The sequence below is a fragment of the Rhinopithecus bieti genome, unplaced genomic scaffold (assembly GCF_001698545.2).
Source record: "Rhinopithecus bieti isolate Rb0 unplaced genomic scaffold, ASM169854v2 scaffold_7673, whole genome shotgun sequence".
Lineage (NCBI taxonomy): Eukaryota > Metazoa > Chordata > Mammalia > Primates > Cercopithecidae > Rhinopithecus > Rhinopithecus bieti.
This window is the reverse complement of record NW_016806375.1, coordinates 3,190,472-3,213,685: the sequence shown is the minus strand read 5'-3', so window position 1 is coordinate 3,213,685 and position 23,214 is coordinate 3,190,472. Positions and strand designations below refer to the sequence as shown.

The window sequence follows — 23,214 nt, the reverse complement described above, 5'->3', positions numbered from 1 at the left end:
CTTTCTAACATCTTTTGGTTATTATTTTGGCTAAATGAGTAATTATCACCATGGTCTGTGATCCTATTTTGATCACTTATTTTAAACCTCTGACATAATTGACAGACTTCCCAAAATCAAAATTCAAAATCAAAATGAAGGGCTTTTGACCTCAAACTAACTTTGGATGTCCCAGAGGTCCCCTGAAGCATCTAAAAAAGAGATAATAAACAAAGATAACAAATGAAGGCTTATCTGATATGTTAAATTACACAAGAAGCACTGTCATGTAACAAGAAAGAATGTTTAACCTTTTATTGAATTATATTTCTGTGGATGTGCTATTAATACATGTTCCAAACTTGTATGAGATTCCTAAAATTCTGATATGTCTTGATGTATCTTATGAATCATAACTATTACTATTATGTTAAATTATTACAGGCCACAGGAATAACCAACTTTCCTTGTCAATTGCATTTTTTTTTTTTTTTTGAGACGGAGTCTCGCTCTGTCGCCCAGGCTGGAGTGCAGTGGCCGGATCTCAGCTCACTGCAAGCTCCCCTCCCGGGTTTACACCATTCTCCTGCCTCAACCTCCCGAGTAGCTGGGACTACAGGCGCCCGCCACCTCGCCCTGCTAGTTTTTTGTATTTTTTAGTGGAGATGGGGTTTCACCGTGTTAGCCAGGATGGTCTCGATCTCCTGACCTCGTGATCCGCCCGTCTCAGCCTCCCGAAGTGCTGGGATTACAGGCTTGAGCCACCGCGTCCAGTCAATTGCATCTTTAACCATGACTGTTTTAAGTCTGGTTGTACACAGCAAATTGCTTAATTCTGATGCTTTTTTTGAAAGCTCTTTGTAAGCTATTATAATCCTAAAGGGTTGTGCTTTCAAGGAGGTTCATGGAAGGGATTCTGAAAGTATAAATGTCTGATAACTTAAAGATTATACCGTTGGATTGGATAAAAAACCTCAGAACTCTAATGAAAATATCTGGTTTATAATACTGCTAACCCAAGCAGGAGAATTAAATTATGAGCAAATACTTTGGCAGATTTTCGTGCTAAGTCAGCTGGTACTGAAATTGTTAAAATATGCAATTTGAATGAACTCCTTGATCCAAATCAAATTACCTATAATAATTAATTTAATAAACAGTGCTATGCACTGGAATTGGAGAAACAAAATTGGTATTTCAGAGGATATAAATTCAATATGAAATGTCTACTCATAGAAAGCCTGAACAGCTGCCTAGTCCTTCCTGCTTCTTTAACATCTCCGTTATTAAAACTCAACACTCCATGACTCATCATGGAATAAAATGATCAAAATCATGAAAAAAAAAGTGTGGAGACTTTTCTAAAATGGTTAAAATGGTTTATGATCAGTGTTTTGTTTGTCAAATCCATAATCCTGGAAACATAATCAAAACTTTGGGTACATTTCTGCTACCTGATGGGCCATATGAACATTTCTGGAGGGATTTTCATTCAATTGCCATTTTCAGTCTATGTTTTCTGGTTCTATACAAGCTTTTTCATGCAAGAAGACCAATGCTATAACCTTAGCTGAAGGTTATTAGAAATGTATTTTCATAGTATTCCATGAGCACACCAACATGGCACATGTATACATATGTAACAAACCTGCACGTTGTGCACATGTACCCTAGAACATAAAGTATAATAATAAAAAAAAATGTGTTTTATCCAGGGGTATGCCTGGGGAAATCCCCAGTGATAGAGGTACTTGTTTCACTGGACAAGTCGTAAAACAGCTAAGTTATTACAGATACAATAGCATTAAGCAAAACTAACTGAATCTACTGGATTGCCTTGATCAAAGGCATTGCAAATTGATGACAGTCATGTCTACTTCCAATTGAAACCATAAGTTGACCCCTTATGAAATAGTCACTGGAAAGGCCTGTGCTCCTAATAATAGAACTTAATGTACCTCCTGCTCTCCTAAACTCTAGTATGACTAAGTACTGCAAGACTTTATTGTTGTATGCCAAGATATATTTTTGCCAGTTAAAGGAAGTTTTTCATGATCCACCAGCTGAGGACAATAAAACTCTTTACAATCTAGAACGCAGAGATTAGGTCTTCTGGAAGTGTCATCAGAGAAGGAAAGACTGCCCTTGCCACCAACACTGCAGCAAAACTTTGGGACCTCAAACCTCGGGTCCACATTTTGTACCTCAAGAGCATTTCTTTATACTCTTGGACATGGTACACCCATGTGGATCCTAAGGTAAAACTCACCAGAAAAGTTTCTGCTGAGAAGCAGACAGTATCCTAGACATGGATGACTTTCCCAGGATTATGGGTCAACACTTTTCTGTAATCATGAAACTCTTATCTTTTTCTTATTTATATATACCTCTTTTGCTCCTCAGGATAATGCTGTAATTAGATTTCCACAATCAGTACCTTCTGTGGAGCATTTAATCTGTCATGCCAAACACAGAATTCACATGACCTAATGGATCCCTCAGTTCACACAGTGAGTAACTTTAGCGACATCCCTAACATAACGTGTTCAAATTATACTACTGGTCACATTTCTAGACCCACCTTTTCTCAATCCTTGTTTTAATTTAACTCAGGGGATACAAGGAACAGGACCAATACAAGACAGGTTTGCACCAAAATCCCAGGAGGAGTTTCTTGCAAACTGACTTAGGTGTTAGGGTACTACAGTATTCTTTCAACCTGTAATAATTCTACCTCAGACCCTTGGCTAGAAACTGCTAATTTCACCATTCCAAGTAATGTATCCGTAAACATAGAATCAGAAAAGGCATCTTTGTATGTATACATGGGGTTTACTTTTATCTGTGGAGAATTTTGCAGACAGCCTTATACATGCACGAACTTATATCTTGATTAATGGAAGATAAAGGGCCAATGTGGGCTAGAAAATTTAGTAGTACCTTTGTTGTTTCATAGTCAGAAACAGAACATTGATCCACTCCTTCTAACCCACACTGTAAGTTAAAAAGAATACTGCTGGCCAGGCAAGGTGGCTCACACCTGTAATCCAAGCACTTCGAGAGGCAAAGGCGGCAGATCATTTGAGGTCAGGAGCTTGAGACCAGACTGGCCAACATGGTGAAACCCTGTCTCTACTAAAAATACAAAAATGGATGGCTGTAATCCCAGCTACTCGGGAGGCTGAGACAGGAGAATCACTTGAACCTGGGAGGTGGCGGTTGCAGTGAGCCAAGATCGCACTACTGCACTCCAGCTTAGGTGACAGAGGGAGAGTATGTCTCAAAACATAAACAAAAAAACATTGTCAAGAGGCCTTTACCCCTCTGGAGCAACATCATTTGCTAAGTCTCCTTTTACATAGCCTGGAATGAATACAAACGAGGCAGTGGTGGCAATGGTTAAATATTTGTTCCTCAAAATAAACTTTATAGCAGATTCTACTACAAAGCCTCTGGTTGCATAGTAGACTTATTCTCTTACTAAAGTTGCACTACATAATAGAATTACCCTAGCTTACCTACTGGCAGAATAGTGAAGGATCTGTGCAGTTGTCAACACTTCTTGTTGCACATGGATGAACACAATGGGTATTATAGAGACTCGGTTGCAAGGGATTAACAAACAAGACGCTTAGTTAAAATGAGTAGAATTCATCCAGCTAATTCTTTAATGTATTTTAGTTGGGTTGGTTCATGGTAATCCTGGCTAAGAAGCACAGTTCAGATTCTTGGCATTGTCTTTCTGATAGATGTAATAGTCTCCCTGATTTACAGTATTCTCTCAAAAGTTATATTCTTTATTTTTATTTGTGGAGATGGAGTTTCGTTCTTGTTGCCCAGGCTGGAGTGCAGTGGTGCATTCTCAACTCACTGCAACCTCCACCTTCCAGGTTCAAGCAATCCTCCTACCTCAGCCTCCTAAGTAGCTGGGATTACAGGTGCCTGCCACCATGCTTGGCTAATTTTTTGTATTTTTAGTAGAGATAGGATTTTACCATGTTAGCCAGGCAGGTCTTGAACTCCTGGTCTTGATCTTGTGATCTTGTGATCAAGTGAACTCTTGATCACTCAGGTGATCCACTCACCTTGGCCTCCCAAAGTGCTGGGATTACAGACATAAGCCACCACACCCAGCCTCTAAAGTTTTAAATAGTTGCATACAGCCATCTGTAGAACATTAAATGGACCCTCTTTGACTGGAATAGCAAAATCTCAAAGAAAAGCATGATTATGAGGACGACATAACCTATGAATGGTGTATTTAAACCAGAAACCTAAAAACGATGGTAACTGAGAAGAACAGCACTCATGCCCTGAGGTTTGGTCCCACTCTCACTTAGGTAAGAACCTGATCAAAAAGGGGGCAATGTTTTTGACTGAGCTCCTGCCCTAGGCCCCATCGGACCAGAGAAAACTAAAATAGAATCACTCAGGCTAAATGCCTTATAATCAAAACAAAACTTTTAAGCAAAGAGATACAAAAATCAGTTTTTCCCCCCACCCCTTCTGAAGGCAAGAGATTCTGGTACAATAAGATCCCTTTAGTTCTAACCCTTACAAAAAACTAACCTGAAGTAACTTGATGGTAACCATGCATTTTTTTTCTGTTGTTCTGTTTCTTTGCTCACACCTTACAAAACCCATTGCTATTTTCTAGTGGGATTTGAGACTAAATAAGTCTATTTACAGTGGTGACAGAGTTATGTGAATGTCTAAAGTTTTGTTCAGTCTCTCAAAATTGAGAGGCTGACCAAAAGGGAAGATTGTTAAACTTTGGGTCAGTTTGGCCTAAAGCTGACTTATTACATATGTTAAGTTTTGCTGAAAGGTTCCTCTGTACATAATGAACTATAACTTAACTTGATGCATAAACCACCTATAACCTACCATGCAACAAGAGCAGAGTCTCAGTGAATTACTGCAGTCAAATTTCTATTAACCACAATCAACTGTTCAAACTAGGTTCAAATAAGGCAAGACCCAGCTGTAATTCATTCAGCTGTTTCTGTACCTCCCTTCTATTTTCTGTATGCCACTTCCCTTTCCTTGTCCACAAATTTTATCTGACCATGAGGCAGCCCTGGAGTTGCTCTGAACACCTGTTATAGTTCTGGGGGCTGCCTGATTTGCAAATCATTCTCTGCTCAATTAAACTTTGTTAAATTTAATTTGTTTAAAGTATATTTTTAACACTAGCTTCTCATCCAGGGAGGTCTACCTTCTTTCTCAATCCTGAGCTAAACAAGAAATAAAAACACGCTCTTAAAGTCCAAATAGACTTCTAGAGAGTTTCATTAATTAATACTGACTCATTTGGTAGAAATGTACTAGTCCTCCCACCCACAATTTTGTTTTCTGCAGTTTTATTTACTCTCAGTCAACCATGGTCCAAGAATATTATAGTACTTTGAGAGAGAATATGTGAGTAAGAGACTGTGAATACACATTTTCAGAACTTTTATTATAGTATATTGTTTTAACTGTTTTATTTTATTATTACTTACTGTGCCTAATTTATAAATTAAACTTTATCATAGTTATGTATGTATAGCAAAAAAATACATTTATTAAAGGTCAGATTCTATATGATTTGGGGTTGTGGGCATCTACTGGGAGTCTTGGAATGTATCTCCTTGGATAAAGAGGGATTACTATACTACAGTGTGGGTTGAATTTTTTGCAATAGTTTTCAATTTTGAGTCATTTTCCTCTCATCTTAACACTGTCAGTCTCTTCTAAGTAGTTAAGTTTGCTTATTAACAGCTGCATGTGCCCTGTTTGACTGATGGTAACTTCCTCCATTTGTATTGCACTTCTGTCTACCCAATGCTAAACCTAATCCTATTTGCACTTCGAAGTTCATGTTTTCAAGAGTCACCTATATTCTTTGGACATTCCTTATGTATTCTTAATATCTATATGTACCTTTCTTATTTTAAGTACAAGGAGTACACAAAGCAGCATAAGTAAAGTGTGTTGAGTATAGGAGGAAGAATGGAGTACAGAGGACATAAAGAACAAACTTAATTAGAAAAAGAAAACCTGGGCTTTGTGTTTTTTTATTTATTTTCCTTGAATCTGAAACAAACTTTGTGAACTTGAGACAATTACTTTGTGCCTGTTTTCTCACATAAAATATAGCTGACAGTGTCTGCCTTGGTTCTTCATGGAATAGTTGTTAAGAAAAATGTATGGATATATGGTGAAATGGTACAAGAAGTAAAATCACTATGAAGAGTTTTAAATTACATTTTTTATGTCCATATTTAACTTTTTGGAATATACAGTTTTACTTTAAAGTTCATATAGGTCATTTTTGATTCAATAACCTCAGAATGTAGAATGTATTTTCTAGTGAATATAATTTTGAAATTTTGGTTCTGATAAAAGCCTGTGTAAACTGTATTAGAAATACCACATATACATTTTGGGAGGCTGAGGCGGGCAGATCACGAGGTCAGGAGATCAAGACCATCCTGGCGAACATGGTGAAACCCCATCTCTTCTAAACATACAAAAAATTAGCCGGGTGTGGTGGTGAGTGCCTGTAGTCCCAGCTACTTGGGAGGCTGAGGCAGGAGAATGGCGTGAACTTGGGAGGTGGAGTTTGCCATAAGCCAAGATAGCGTCACTGCACTCCAGCATCGGCGACAGAACGAGATTCCATCTCAAACAAAACAAAACAAAATACATATATACACATAGCATATATTCATGCATACATATATATGTATATAACATATTTATGTATATAACATGATCTATATAGCAAAATGACAGAAAATACTGTTGCACCAGTAGGTACTGGAAATGGAAGTTGATAAAACAATAACCTTTATTCAAAATGATATTTCTTAAAAAAATACTGATTACTGGTACTTGAAGAAAAGTGGATGTAATTCAAGGAGTGCAAGAGGTAGATACCTTTTGCAGAGATTCTGAAGGAGATTTATGAACACTTAAAATCATTTTAGAAATTTACAGCCCAGATTTCAGAACTTTCTCAATACAAGCAAATAATTATTAACAATAGTCTTTCTTGTTGTCTTGAAGAAAAACAGCAAAGAAGAGAGAGGGAAGGTGTTTTCTAACACATTGATGAGAAGTGGAAGAAGGAAAAAACAGTTTAAAAATAATAGCTACCACTTACTGAGGGATTAGAATGAGCCACATAAGTGATTTGCTTGTGTTCTTTAACTACTAATACTAGTTCCATTTGCTTGCTTGCTTTTAAGGTTGACTTTTATCAAGAAATAGTATACATCTTGTTTCAAATGCAGAAATCATGAGTATTTACCTTGTAAATTTTCAAAATGTGAACACACACATCTGGTGTGGAACAAACATCCTGATCAAGAAACAGAAAATTACAAGGAGAAGCTACTCACATGTACCCGTCTCACTTCTAACCCCATGCCATGGATAAGCACTGTCCTGACTTCTGAAACTATAAGTAGTTTGGGTTTGTTTTAAACATTATATGAATACCAAGATATAATACACATTCTTTTATGTCTTTTTGGCCATTTTGTGATGGTTATCACTGATATTGTACAGAGTTGCAATACATTCACTTTTACTGCTGTAGAAATGTAGCCTCTGATGAAATGTCAAGTCTTTTTTTATATCTTAGCATTTGCAAAATTATGATATTGCTATTTTTATAAATGTTATGTTTTTAATTTTTGTGAGTACATAGTAGGTACATATATTTATGGGGTACATAAGATACTTGTCTTTTTATTATTTTTAATGTACATTAAAATTTTACTTGATTTATAACTTTTATATAATCTGGCTATGAATATATATACTCATGTATAGATATATGATCACATATGTGTGTGTATATATGTATATGTGTATATATATGTATATGTATATATTTTTTGTCCTACTCCATGGCATATATTTTTGTTTTGCTTCTGGTATTATCACACTTAAGAAAGCAGAATTTTCTTTATATTGGTTTTATTTTATTATGTTTTATTTTGTGTATTATCTTAATTAAAAGAACTTTTCACTTTCATTTTATCTATGCTTTGTGCAATTGTTTCCTGCTTAAAAAATGTTGTCTACCTCAAAGTTATGAAGATATTTTGCCATATATCCTTTAGAAGCTTACTTGATTTAGTTTTTCTCATTTAGATAAGCAATCATCTGGAAGGGATTTGTGTGCATAGTGTGAAATCTATGGCTATGGTATTTTTTCATATTAGAACTTGTGTTTTAAATTGTTGAATTAAAATATTAGCACAAAGTTGATGGCTGGAAACAACAAAATTCATTATCTTACAATGTTCTAGGTTAGAAGTCTAACAGAGGTCTCGTCCAGCTAAAATAACGTTTTTGGCAAGCAAGGCTATGTTCTTTCTGGAGGCTCTAGGGGAGAATGCATTTTCCTGCCTTTTCCACCTCTAGGGGCCATGTTTACTCCTTGGCTCATAGCTCCTTCATCTTAAAGCCAGCATCAGTGGGTCAAGTTCTGTATAGCATTGTTTTTCTGTTAGTTGCATCTCTCTCTGGCTCTGACCTTTTCTCTCTAGGTAGATTTAAAGTTTTCTGATTGGCGACTGGTTGAAAGAGTTATTATCTAAAGGTCTGGAATCAAATAGAAAAGAATGTCTAGGTTACAATAGGGATTGTGAGATCAAGGTTTTATCATGCAGGTGAAGCCTTCAGGTAGCAGGCTTCAGAGAGAATAGATTGTAAATGTTTCTTACCATACTTAGGGAGTATGTTCTATCAGTCTTAAAGTCTCTGTATTGATGTTTTTGAGGCATGTCTGATTCCCACTTCCCGTCATGTCCTGAACTAGTTATTCAGGATAATTTGGGGAGGGGAGGGTCCATCAGTCAGTTTGGGGGGTTTAGAATTTTATCTTTGGCTTACATCTTTTATGGATATTTCAAATAAATGGAATCATACAATTTGTGGCTTTTGTGTCTGGCTTCTGTCACTTAGAAATGATGTTTTCAAAGCTTATCCATGTTGTAGCATGTAACAGTACTTCATTCCTTTTTAGGCCTGGATAATATCCCATTGTATAGATATATTAAATTTGCTTATTACTTTAGCAGCTTATGGAAATTTGGGTTGTTTCTGCTTTTTGTCTTTTATGAATAATGCATCTGTGGACATTCATATACAAGTTTTTGTAGGAACATGTTTTTAACTGTCTTGAGTGTATACCTAGGAGTAGAATTGCTGGTTCATATGGTAATTCTAAATTCAACTTTTTTAGGAACTGCCAAACAATTTACAAAAGTGGCTGTCCCATTTTACATCCGTATCAACTATGTGTTAGAGTTCTAGTTTCCTCACCGATATTTGGTATCATCTGTCTTGCTGGTCATAGCCGTTGTCTTAGTCTGTTTCCTGCTACCACACCAGAATGTAACAGATCTGGTAATTTATAAAGAAAATAAGTTTATTTGGCTCATGTTTCTGGAGGCTGGAAATTCCAAGAGCATGGTGCTGATACCTGGCGATAATCATCTCATGGTGGAAGTTGGCACACAAGACAGAAAAAAGAGCCTGCTATTACCCACTCCTGCAGTAACAGCATTAATCCATGTATGAGGGTAGAGTTCTCATGGCATAATAACTTCCCAACAGCAGCATCTCTTAACACTAATTTAATAGCAATTAAATTTCATCATGAGTTTTAGCAAAGACACTCACGTCATAGTAGCCATCCTAGTGGATGTGAAGTGATATCTCATTGTGGTTTTGATTTGCATTTCCCTTATGACTGATGATGTTGAGCTTATTTTTATGTATGGATTGGCCACTTGTATATATTCTCTGAAGAAATGTCTATTCAAATCCTTTAACCATTTTTAAGTGGGGAGTTTGCTCTTTTACTATTGAGCTGGAAGAGTTCTTCATGTATTCTAAATACAAGTCCCTACGCAGATATATGATTTCCAAGTATTTTCTCCCAATCTGTGGGTTTTAAAATTTATTTTAACTGAGAAATAATAATGTTCATTTATGCAACACAGTGTGATGTTTTGATCTATGTAAACATTGGAAAAGTTGACCAAGCTAATTAATATATTCATCACCTCACAAACTTTTTTTTGTGGGTAGTGACAGCATTAAATATCTATTATTTTTAAAATGCTGAAATGTGCTTTATTATTAACTGTGGTCATCATGCAGTGCAATAAGTCACTAAAGCTTATTCTAGCAAACTTTCTACCCTTTGATCAGCATCTCCCCTTTTCCTGTCACTCTCCCTACATCCTAGCCTCTGGTAACCACCTTTCTACTCTCTGTTTCTGTGAGATTAACTTTTTTAGATTCCATATGTAAGAGAGATCATATGCTATGTGTCTTTCTGTACCTGGATTATTCCACTTAGCATAATATTCTCCAGATTTATCTATGTTATCATGAATGATACAATTTTCTTCTTTTTAAAGGCTGTACAATATCCCATTGTGTATATATGCCACATTTTCTTTGTCCATTCTTCTGTTGGACTTTTAGGTTGCTCTGATAATCATGACTATTGTGACTAATGCTGGAATGAACATGCGAGTGGAGCTATCTCTTTGACATACCTATTTCACTTCCTTTGGCTGTCTACCCAGAAGTTGGATTGCTGGATTATATAGTGATTCTATTTACAGTTGTTTGAGGAATCTCCATACTATTTTCCAAAGTGACTTATTTATTTATTTGCTTTCCCACTAAGACTGTACAAGGTTTCCCTTTTGCTCACATCATCACAAACATTTATTATTACTTGTATTTTTAATAATAGTCATTCTAACCGATGTAAAGAGAAAACCTCATTGTACTTTTAATTTGTATTACTCTGATGATTATTAATGCTGAATATTTTTATATGTCTGTTGGACACTCATATCTCATGTTCTGAGAAGTTTCTGTTCAGATCCTTTGCCCATTTTCAATTTTTTTTCTTGCTATTTGGTTGTTTGAGTTTCTTATATATTTTGGATATTGGTCCATTATCAGATGTATGATTTGAAAATATTTTCTCCCAATCCATGGGTTGTATCTTCATTCTGATGATTATTTTTTTTGTTTTGCAAAAGTTGTTTTACTTTGATAGAGTTCCATTTGTTTATTTTTGCTTTTATTGCCTGTGCTCTTGGAATCTATTGAAGAAATCATCACACAAACGGATGTCATAGAAATTTTCCTCTACATTTTCTTCTAGAAGCTTTAGAGTTTCAAGTCTTTTAAGTCTTTTGTTCATTTTAGTTGAGATTTTGTAATTTTGTATATGGTGTGAGATAAAGGTCCAACTTAATCCTTCTGCTGTGGATATTCAGTTTTCCCAACACCATTTACTAAAGAGAGACTTTTCCCCATTGTTTTCTTGGCAGCTTTCTCAAAAATCAATTGACCATATATTCTTGGGTTTATTTCTGGGCTTTCTAATCTTGTTCCATTGGTTGATGTGTCTGTTTTTATGCTAGTACCATGCTGTTTTAATTACAATGACTTTATAATATATTTTGAAATCAGAAATTGTAACATCTTTAGCTGTGTTCTTTTCTCTCAGGATTGCTTTGGCTCTTTGAGGTCTTTTCTATTTCCATATGAATTACAGGATTTGTTTTTTATTCCTGTGAAAACTGACACTGGAATTTTGATAGAAATTTCATTGAAGCTGTAGATCACTTTGAGTAAGATGAACATTTTAACAATATTAAGTTTTTCAATGTATGAATATTGAGTATATTTCCATTTATGTGTGTCTTCAATTTCTTATACTTCTCAGTGTACAGGTTATTCACAAATTAAATTGGTAGGTGGTAGGTGGGTAACCTCCCTTGCCTCTGCTCCAATCCTGGGTGAGTGATTGTCTTGCCTCACTCCTCTCTGCTCTCTATGGGTCACTGATACTTCCTTGATGAATCACAATATGGCTTCCCAGATAATCCTCTTGAAGAGCTAGTGTTTACTCATCACTCTGTCTCCTCTCCGTGACAGTAGCACACACAAGTTGCTTCTAGTCAGCCTTCTTGGAACCTCTCCCTCAATGGTGTCTTTTCATGCAGAGAAGTTTAACATTTTGGGCCGGGCACGGTGGCTCATACCTGTAATCCTAGCACTTTGGGAGGCCGAGGTGGGTGATTCACCTGAGGTTGAGAGTTCGAGACCAGCCTGACCAACATGAAGAAACCCCATCTCTACTAAAAATAGAAAATTAGCTGGGCGTGGTGGCACATGCCTGTAATCCCAGCTACTTGGGAGGTTCATGCAGGAGAATCACTTGAACCTGGGAGGCGGAGGTTGTGGTGAGCCAAGATTGCACTATTGCACTCCAGCCTGGGCAACAAGAGTGAAACTCCATCTCCAAAAAAAAAAAAAAAAAAAAAGTTTAACATTTTGATAATATTCACTGTATCCATTTTATTTCTTCAGTTGCTTAAGCTTTTGCTGTTACACTTAAGAAACTGCTGCCTAAATTACAGTAACACAGATTTATAGCTATGTTTCCTTCTATGAGTTTTATAGTTCTAGCTGTTTGATTTAGCCCTGTAAATTTGAGCTAATTTTTATACATAATGTGAGGTAAAAGTCCAAATTGTTTTGCATCTAGATATTCAGTTGTCTCATTATCATGTGTTGAGAAGATGATTATTTCACCCATTGAATGGTTTTTGCAGTATTATAAATATTTAGTTGACCATGGATGTATGGGTTTATTTCTGAATTCTCAATTTTATTACATTGGTCACTATGCCTATTCTTGTGGCACTACTACACTATCTTGATTATTACAACTTTGTAGTAAGTCTTGAAATATGGAATTGTAAGTTAACGTTTTCCATGCTGTTTGGTTATCCAGGGCCCCTTGCATTTTCATATAAATTTTATTATGGTCTTATTTACTTCTGAAAAAAACAAAATTGTAGATTTAATAAGAAATTAACTGAATCTGCAGATCCATTTGGGGAGTACTGCTACCTCAACAATATTAAATCTTCTATCCCATGTACATGAAATATCAATTTATTTAAATCTGCCTCAATTTATTTAAATCTGCCTCAATTTATTTTGACAATTATTTGTAGGTTTCAGTGTAAAAGTATTGGACTTTATCTTTAAAATTGTAGCTTTAAATTATTTTTGATGTCAGTGGAACTGTTTTTTCAATTTTCTTTTCAGATTGTTCATTTCCAGTGTATAGAAATACAACTAGTTTTAGGGAGAGGGATGTCAGAAAGACGATGGAACAGGAGGTCTCCTGTTTGTGTCCCCCCAAAACAACAATTTGTCAGTGATACGGGAACAAAAATGGTTTGTTATAGCTTGGAGATCCAGGTAGGAGGATGCAATACCTTAGTAGAGTCAAAGACATAAGAGGGTCACTTTTGAGAAGGCAGGCTTGAACCTGCACAGAAGGATTGCCCACAGTAGTCTCAGATACAGACCTGGAAACAGTCCTGTACCCCCATGGACTCAGCTACAGTTTTGTCACCTGGGCTTTCCACAAAGGGAGCTGGTTGGAGGCACATCTGCTTGTGCCTTGGGTAACAGGCTTGTTAACCTCATTACCAGCTGTGGATTATGAAGTGGCCTGTAAACCAAGTCCAACTCCCAGCTGTCATCTGGAACAATCTTGCTTGCCAAACCCAGAAGGAGATACAACCATCCTTGCCCTGGAGACAGGCTTGCCAACCTAATTTGACTGCAGATTTGAAACTTGCCCTGTGATTTGCTTCTAGCCCTTTTCAGTTGGATTCTAGGAGCAGTCTTGCCTTCCCTTCAGAGGGGAGTACATGGAGGAGCACATTCCCCACTGAGCCCTAAGGAAAGACTTAGTCAAAGGCAGGAATGCCAATGTAGGTTCCACTGCAGTTCCACTGGCTCTATGACTCAGTACTGGCTGCACTCCATTGAGATCTGGGGCCAGTCCTGCTGCCCAGGAACCTAGAAGGAGGCATACCCATCCCCAAAGACAGGCCTGTACATATCAGTACCAGCTGTCAACACTGAAGCAGCCCTGTGATTCTATTGTCGCCCATCAGCCACACTGCAGGACCATATCTGATTGTCCATGGATGTACCCAGTGACCTAGTATGAGCCACCCCCATCTGCATAACTGGTATCAGGCCCACCATCTGTGGACCCAAATGTTGACCCTGGAATGGACCCTTTCCCCAGCACTAGCCCTACTGACCAATGTCCTCCAGACAGTTCCATCTACCCAGAGACCATGCAGGATCCACAATTGCCTGATAGCAAGCCTAGGAGCCATAGACTTCATTGCAAACCCAGAGGCAGCCATATAACTTAACCACAAAACCACTTTACTGCATTCCCAAGAGGCAATTTCATCAGTAAGAGGACCTGATAGAATAAGGTCATTATCTGCAGAAACCAGACTATAAGATATAGAGTTTGCTCCTTCAAATGCATGAACACTGATGCAAGCCTACATGAAATCACAAAGAATCAAGCAAATATGACACCACAAAAAGAACAGAGCTCCAGTAGCCAACACAAAAAATTGAAGATCTACAAATTGCCTGACAAACAATTCAAAGTATTCATTTTAAATATGCTCAATGAGATGAGATGTAAGAAAACACAAATAGAAAAACAAAATCAGGAAAATGATTTAGGGAAAAAGAGAAATGTAGTGAAGAAATAAACACCATAAAGAGAATCAAACAGAGGCCGGGCGCAGTGGCTCAAGCCTGTAATCCCAGCACTTTGGGAGGCTGAGACGGGCAGATCACGAGGTCAGGAGATTGAAACCATCCTGGCTAACACGGTGAAACCCCATCTCTACTAAAAATACAAAAAAAAAAAAAAAAAACTAGCCGGGCAAGGTGGCGGCGCCTGTAGTCCCAGCTACTCGGGAGGCTGAGGCAGGAGAGTGGCGTGAACCCGGGAGGCGGAGCTTGCAGTGAGCTGAGATCTGGCCACTGCACTCCAGCCTGGGTGACAGAGCGAGACTCCGTCTCAAAAAAAAAAAAAAAAAAAAAAAGAATCAAACAAATCCCAGAACTGAAAAATACATTGGCAATTGAAAAAAATTAATAGAAAGCTTGAATATCATACTTGATCATGAAGAAGAAAGAATCAGTGAATAGAAGGACAGGTCATTTTAAATTAGCCAGTCAGAGGAACAAAAAGAAAAGAAAAAAATGAGAAAGAATCAAGAAAGCATATAGGACATATGGGAACCACCCAACAAATGAATATATGCATTATAAGAGTTCCAGAAATATGCTAGAAAGAGAAAAAATGTAGAAAGCTCATTTAAAGAATAACATGGCCACTTCCCAAAATCTTCGGAGCAATGCTAAATGTAGATTCATGAAGCTTTCAGATCCCCACTCTATATTAATCAAAAGAAGATTACTTAGAGAAACCTTACCATCAGATTGTCAAAAGTTATGACAGAGAATTTTGAAAACAGTGAAAGAAAAGTGACTTACCACATACACAGGAGTATCTATTAGGCTATCAGCAAATTTTCCAGCAGAAATTTTGCAGGCCAGGGGGAGAGGAATAATATATTCAATGGGCTGAAAAACAAAACAAAAACTGCCAACTAAGAATATTATGATCAGCAAAGCTGTCCTTCAGAAATAAGAAAAGAAAATGATATTCTAAGACAAATAAAAGCTGAGGGAATATATCACCACTAAATGTGTTTTACAGGAAAGACTAAAGAGAGTTCCTCAGCTGAAACAAAAGGATGTTAAGTAATAAAACTTACAAAATGAAAACATAGTAAGGTAAACTTAAATTCAGAATACTTTAACACTATAATAGCTGTACATAAGTCACTTTTAACTCTAGTATAAAAGTTAAAAGCCAAAAGAATAAATGACTGTAACTATGAAAATTTGTTAAAAGATACATAACATAAAAATGTGTAAAATATAACACCAATAGCATACAATGTGTGTTTGGTGGATGGAGGAGTAAAATGTAGAGTTTTATACATGAATAAGTTTTATTTTAAAATAGATTGTTATAACTAAAAATATTTTATGTAAGCCTCGTGGTAGCCACAGAGGAAAACAAAATAGGAAGTACACCAAAGATAAACAGAAAAGAAACACTGAGCAGTAGTTTGTAGTTCTCCCTTCATTTTCCTTGTTAGCTGTATTACTAGGTATTTTATTCTTTTTGTGGCAATTATGAATGGGAGTTCTTTTGTGCTTTAGTTCTCTGCTTGCCTGTTGTTGGTGTATAGAAATTCTAGTGACATTTGCACTAGACATTTGCATTTATTTTGTATTCTGACACTTTGCTGAAGTTGCTTAATAGCTTAAGAAAGTTTTGGGCTGAGATGTGAGGGGTTTTCTAGATATGGGATTATGTCATCTGCAAAAAAAAAAAAAGAGTTTAATAACCTGTCTTCCTCTTTGAATACCCCATATTTTTTTCTCTTGCCTGCTTGCCCTAGACAGAATTTTTAATACTATGTTGACTAGGGGTGGTGAGAGAGGACATCATTGACTTGTGCCAGTTTTCAAGGAGAATGCCGCTTTTTCCCACTCAGTATCATATTGACTGGCTCTTATTATTTTGAGGTATGTTCCTTCAATACATATGACACAAGCAAATGGAAAATACTTTCAGGTTTATGGATAGAAAGAGTCATTATCTTGAAAATGATCATACTGCCCAAAGCAATTTACAGATTCAATGCTATTCCCATTAAACTACCATTGACGGTCTTCACAGAACTAGAGAAAAACTATTTTAAAATTCTTATGGAACCAAAAAAGAGCTCGAATAGCCAAGGCAATCCTAAGCAAAAAGAGAAAAACTGGAAGCATCACTCTACCTGACTTCAAACTATACTACAGGGCTACAGTAAACAAAAACAGCACAGTACTGGTACAAGAACAGACACAACCCAGAAATCAGACCACACACCTGCATCCATCTGATCTTCAACAAACCTGACCAAAAGAAGAATGGGGAAATAATTTTCTATTTAATAAATGGTGCTAAGAGAACTGGTGAGCCCTATGCAGAAAATTGAAACTGACCCCTTTCTTACACCATTTACAAAATCAACTCAATATGGATTAAAGACTTATATGTAAAACCCAAAACCATAAAAACACTACAAGAAAACCTAGGTAGTACCATTCAGGACACAGGAATGGTCAAAGACTTCATGACAAAATGCAAAAAGCAATTGCAACTAAAGCCAAAATTGACAAATGGGATCTAATTAAACTAAAGAGCTTCTGCACAGCAAAATAAACTATCAACAGAGTAAACAGACAACCTAAAGAATAGGAGAAAAAGTTTGCAGTCGATGTACTCGATGAAAGTGTAATATCCACGAACTATATGGAACTTAAACAAATTTGCAAGAAAAAAAACCCATTAAAAAGTTGGCAAAGGACATGAACAGACACTTATCAAAAGATGACAGATGTGCAGCCAATAAGCATATGAAAAAAATCTCAACATGACTGACCATTAGAGAAATTCAAAGCAAAACCACAATGAGATACAATCTCATGCCAGTCAGAATGGTTATTATTAAAATGTCAAAAAAAATAATAGATGCTGGCAAGGTTGCAGAGAAAAAGGAACACTTTTACACTGTTGGTGGGATTGCAGTCAACCATTATGAAAGACACTGTGGTGATTCCTCAAAGACCTAGTAACAGGATTACCCAGTAATAGTATTACTGAGTATATACCTAAAGGAATATAAACCATTCTATTATAAAGACACATGCAAACATATGTTCAAAATAGCACTATTCAAAATAGCAAAGACATGGAATCAACCTAAATGCCCATCAATGGTAGACTGGATAAAGAAAATGTCTATGCAACTGTAACTTTACAAGGACATAGACAGAGCTGGAGGCCATCATCCTTAGCAAACTAATACAGGAACAGAAAACCAAATACCACATGTTCTCACTTATAAATGGGAGCTAAATGATGAGAACGCATGGATGCATAGAGGGAAACAATGCACACTGACTGGGTCCTACTGGAGGGTAGAGGCTGGGAGGAGGGAACAGATCAGCAAAAATAACTAATGGATAGTAGGCTTACTACTTGACTGATGAAATAATCTACACAACAAATCCCCATGACACGTGTTTACATATGTAACAAACCTTCACATCCTGCACATGTACCATTAAACTTAATAAAGAGAAAGGAATCAAAGCATTCTGTTACAAAACAAATAACAGCAAATGGCAAGAGATGAAAAAGGAAATTAAAATGTCATAAACAATAAAATGGCAGTAGTAAGTCCTTACCCATTAATAATTACTTTAAATATAAATGGATTAAATTTGCCAGTCAAAAGATGCAGAGTGAAATGATAAAAAGAAAAATAAGATTCAACAATATGCTGCTCATAAAAGACTAATTTAAATCCTAAGGACACACATAGGCTGAAAATGATGAGATGGAAAAAGATATTCCAAGCAAATGAAAACCAAAAGGAGCAAGGGTGGCTATATTTCTATTAGACAAAATGAACTCAGTCAAAATCTGTCACAGGAGACAGGGAAAATTACTATATAATGATAAAAAGGGTCAATTCATCGAGACAATATAAGAATTATAAACATATATGCAGCCAACACAGTAGCACCTAAATATATAAAGCAAAGGTTGCCTAAAACCTAAGGGAGAAATAGAAATACAATAATAGCAGGGAGTTTCAATGCCCCCTTCAACAACAGATATATCATTCAGATAAAACTTGAATAACCCTATAGACCAAATAGACCTACCAGATACATATGCAGCACATTCCATCCAAAGAGAAGAATACACACTCTTCCCAAGTACATATGGGACATTCTCCAGAATAGATTATATGTGGGGCCACCAAACAAATATTAACAAATTTGAAGCTTTAAATAATATCAAATGTATTTTTCAACCACAATGATATAAAACTCAAATTCAATAAAAGGAGAAATTTTGAAAAAATACAAATATGTAAAAAGCACACTACTGAACAACCAGTGTGTCAAAGAACATATCAGAGATGCAAAGACGTTTATATATATACGAATCAGTAAATATAGTACACCACGTTAGCAGAATGGAGAATTTAAAAATTATACAATCACCCAATAGATGCAGACCAAGTATTTAACAAAATTTGGCATCCTTTCACAATAAAAAAAAAAAAACCTCTCAATAAATGAGATATACGAGGAATTTACCTTAACATACTGAAGAACATACATGACAACCTTATGTCTACATTATTTTCAATGGTGAAAAGATGAAAGCTTTTCCTCTAACATCAGCAACAAAGCAAGAATGTCCAATCTCACTATTTGTATTAACATAGTACTAGAAGTCCCAGGTAGAGCAATTAGGCAAGAGAAATAAATGAAAAGTATCTACACTGCAAAGAAATAAGTTAAATTGTCTTTGTTTATAAATGATATGATTATATTTCTAGGAAACCCTGAATACTTCCCCCAAAACCTGTTAAAGCTAATAAATGACTTCAGTAAAGTTGCAGGATGCAAAATTAGTATAAAAAACAGTTGCCTTTCTATAGACTAACAAGTTATCTAAAAATTATATTAAGAAAACAGTTCCATTTATAATAGCATCAAACATAATAAAATACTTAGGAATAAGTTTAACCAAGGAGTTACATTTTGAAAGAAATTGTAAAAGATGCAAATAAGGGGAAAGATGTCCTGTGTTTACAGCTTGGAAGAATTAATCTTGTTAAAATGGTTATACTACCCAAAGCAATCTTCAGATTCAGTGCAATCCTTATCAAAATACTAATGTCATTTTTTTTCATAGAAATAGACAAAAATCCTAAAATGTATATGGAACCACAAAAGACCTTGAGTAGACAAAATAATCTTAAGAAAAAGTAACTGGAGGCATTACGTTTCTGAATGTCAAATTATATTACAAACCTCTAGTAGTCAAAACAGCATGGTACTGATACCCACAGAAAGACAAATGGAGCAGAATAGAGCACCCAGAAATTAACCCATACATATATGGTAAACTAAACTTTGAAAAGGGTGCCAAGAATACGTGATGGGGAAAGGACAGTGTGTTGAATATATGATGTTGAGAAAGCTAGATGTCTGTATGCAAAAAGATAAAATTATATCCTTATATTACACACAAAATTAACTCAATATGGATTAAAGACTTAAATGTAAGACCTGAAACCAAAACTTTTTTAGAAGAAAACATAGGGGAGGAAAAAAAAAATACTCCTAGACATTGTTCTTGGGAATGATATTTTGGATATGACACCAAAAGCACAGGCAACAAAAGCAAATGTAAACAAGTATGACTATATCAAACTAAAAAGTTACTGCACGGCAAAGGAAATAATCAACAAAATGAAAAGACAACCTGCAAAATGAGATAAAATATTTGCAAGCCATCTGTTTGGTGAGGGTGAATATCCAAAACTGTAAGAAACTTATAGAACTCAAAAACAACAATAATCTGATTTAAAAATCAGCAAACAACAATTGATAGTTAATTATATATATCAACTTGACTGGAATAAGGGATGCCCAGACAGCTGAGAAAACATTATTTCTGGGTGTGTCTATGAGGTTGTTTCTGGAGAGATTAGCATTTGGATCATCAGATTGAGTAAAGAAAATCAGGAGAGGCCAAGACAGCCAAATACGAATAGCTCCAGTCTTCATCTCCCAGCGAGACCAATGCAGAAGGTGGGTGATTTCTGCATTTCCAACTGAGGTACCCAGTTTATCTCATTGGGACTGGTTAGGCAGTGGGTGCAACTCACAGAGAGTGAGCAGAAGCAGGGTGGGGCATTGCTTCACCCACGAAAGGCAAGGAGCAGAAGGACCTCCCTCCCCAACCCCAGGGAAGCCTTGAGGGACTGTGCTACCCAGCCAGGTTACTATGCTTTTCCCAGTTTTTGCAATCGCAGATCAGGAGGTTCCCTTGTGTGCCTAGACCATAAGAGCCCGGGTTTCAAGGACAAATTTAGGCAGCTGTTTGGGCAGACACCAAGCTAGCTGCAGGAATTTTTTTCATACCCCAGTGGTTCCTGGAACCCCAGTGAGAGAGAAACGTTCACTCCCCTGGAAAGGGGGCTGAAGCCAGGCAGCCAAGTGGTCTTGCTCAGCGAGTCCCACTCCCACAGAAGCCAGCAAACTAAGAACTACTGGCTTGAAATTCTCACTGCCAGCACAGCAGTCTAAAGTCGACCTGGGACGATTAAGGTTGGTGTGGGGAGAGGCGTCTGTCATTACTGAGGCTTTAATAGGCAGTTTTCCCCTGACAGTGCTAAGGAGATTGGGAAGTTTGGACTGGGCAGAATTCACCACAGCATAGCAAAGCAGCTGTGCCCAGACTGCTTCTCTAGATTCCTCCTCACTGGGCAGGGCAACTCTGAAGGAAAGGCAGCAGCCCCAGTCAGGGGCTTACAGATAAAACTCTCAACTTCCTGGTTCAGGGCACCTGGGGGAAGGGGCAGCTGTGGGCGCAGCTTCAGTGGATTTAATCTTTCCTACTTGCCAGCTCTGAAGAGAACAACTGATCTTGACAAGGGGGATTGTCCCAGCACAGCACATCAGCTCTAAGGGACAGACTGCCTCCTCAAGTGGGTCCCTGATCCCCATGCCTCCTGACTGGGAGAGACCTCCCAACAGGTGTCGACAGATGCCTCATTCAGGAGAGCTCTGGCTGGCAACAGGTCAGTGCCCCTCTGGTCCAAAGCTTCCAGAGGAAGGAGTAGGCAGCAATCTTTGCTATTGTGCAGCCTCCACTGGTGACACCCAAGCAAACAGGGTCTGGAGTGGACTTCCAGCAAACTGCAGCAGACCTGCAGAAGAGGGTCCTGACTGTTAGAAGAAACACTAACAAACAGAAAGCAACAACATCAACATCAACGAAAGAGACCCCTACACAAAAACCCCTTCCAAAGGTCATCAGCCTCAAAGATCAAAGGTAGATAAATCCACAAAGATGAGGAAAAAAACAGCACAAAAACACTACAAAATTCCAAAAACCAGAATGCCTCTTCTCCTCTAAATGTTTGCAACTCCTCTCCAGCAAGAGCACAATACTGGATGGAGAACAAGATTGATGAACTGACAGAGTAGGCTTCAGAAGATAGTAACAAACTCCTCTGAGCTAAAGGAACATGTTCGAACCCAATGCAAGGAACCTAAGAACCTTAATAAAAGGTTACAGGAACTGCTAACTAAAATAACCAGTTTAAAGAGGAAGATGAATGACCTGATGTAGCTGAAAAACACAACAGAACTTTGCATAGTATACACAAGTATCAATAGCCGAATCGATCAAGTGGAAGAAAGGATATCAGAGATTGAAGATCAACCTACTGAAATGAGGCATGATGACAAGATTGAGAAAAAAGAATAAAAAGAAATGAAAAAAGCCTCCAAATAAAAATTGGGACTATGTGAAAAGACCAAACCTACGATTGATTGTTATACCTGAAAGCAACAGGAAGAATGGAACCAAGTTGGAAAATACACTTCAGGATATTGTCCAGGAGAACTTCCCCAAACTAACAAGACAGGCCAACATTCAAATTCAGGAAATACAGAGAACACCACTAAGATACTCCTTGAGAAGGGCAACCTGAAAACACTTGTCAGATTCTCCAAGGTTGAAACAAAGGAAAAAATGTTAAAGGCAGGCAGAGAGAAAGGTCAGGTTACCTACAAAGGGAAGCCCATCAGACTAACAGTGGATCTCTGCAGAAACCCTGCACGCCAGAATAGAGTGGGGACCAATATTCAACATTCTTAAAGAATTTTCAGCCCAGAATTTAATATCCAGCCAAACAAAGCTTCATAAGCAAAGGAGAAATAAAATCCTTTCCAGACAAGCAAATGCTGAGGGATTTTGTCACCACCAGGCCTGCTTTGCAAGCACTCCTGAAGGAAGCACTGAATATGGAGAGGAAAAACCGATACCAGTCACTGCAAAAAACACAACAAAATATAAAGACCAATGATACTATGAAGAAACTGCATCAACTAATATGCAAAATAACCAGGTAGCATCATTATGACAGGATCAAATTCACACATAACAATATTAACCTTAAATGTAAATGAGCTAAATGCCCCAATTAAAAGATGCAGACTGGCAAACTGGATAGAGTCAAGACCTACTGGTTTGCTGTATTCAGAAATCCATCTCATGTGCAAAGACACACACAGGCTCAAAATAAAGGGATGAAGAAATATTTACCAAGCAAATAGAAAGAAAAAAAA

General features: G+C 37.0%; 1 long non-coding RNA gene across 1 annotated transcript in view; it reads left to right on the top strand.

Moving 5' to 3' along the window:
* The window catches only part of LOC108532086 (uncharacterized), a 10,770-nt gene extending 8,318 nt beyond the window's left edge, over positions 1 to 2,452 (top strand). The window contains exon 4 of the long non-coding RNA XR_001886348.1: positions 2,383 to 2,452. This is a non-coding gene — a long non-coding RNA (uncharacterized LOC108532086). The remainder of the gene's footprint in view (positions 1 to 2,382) is intronic.
* Positions 2,453 to 23,214: the final 20,762 nt, after the last annotated feature.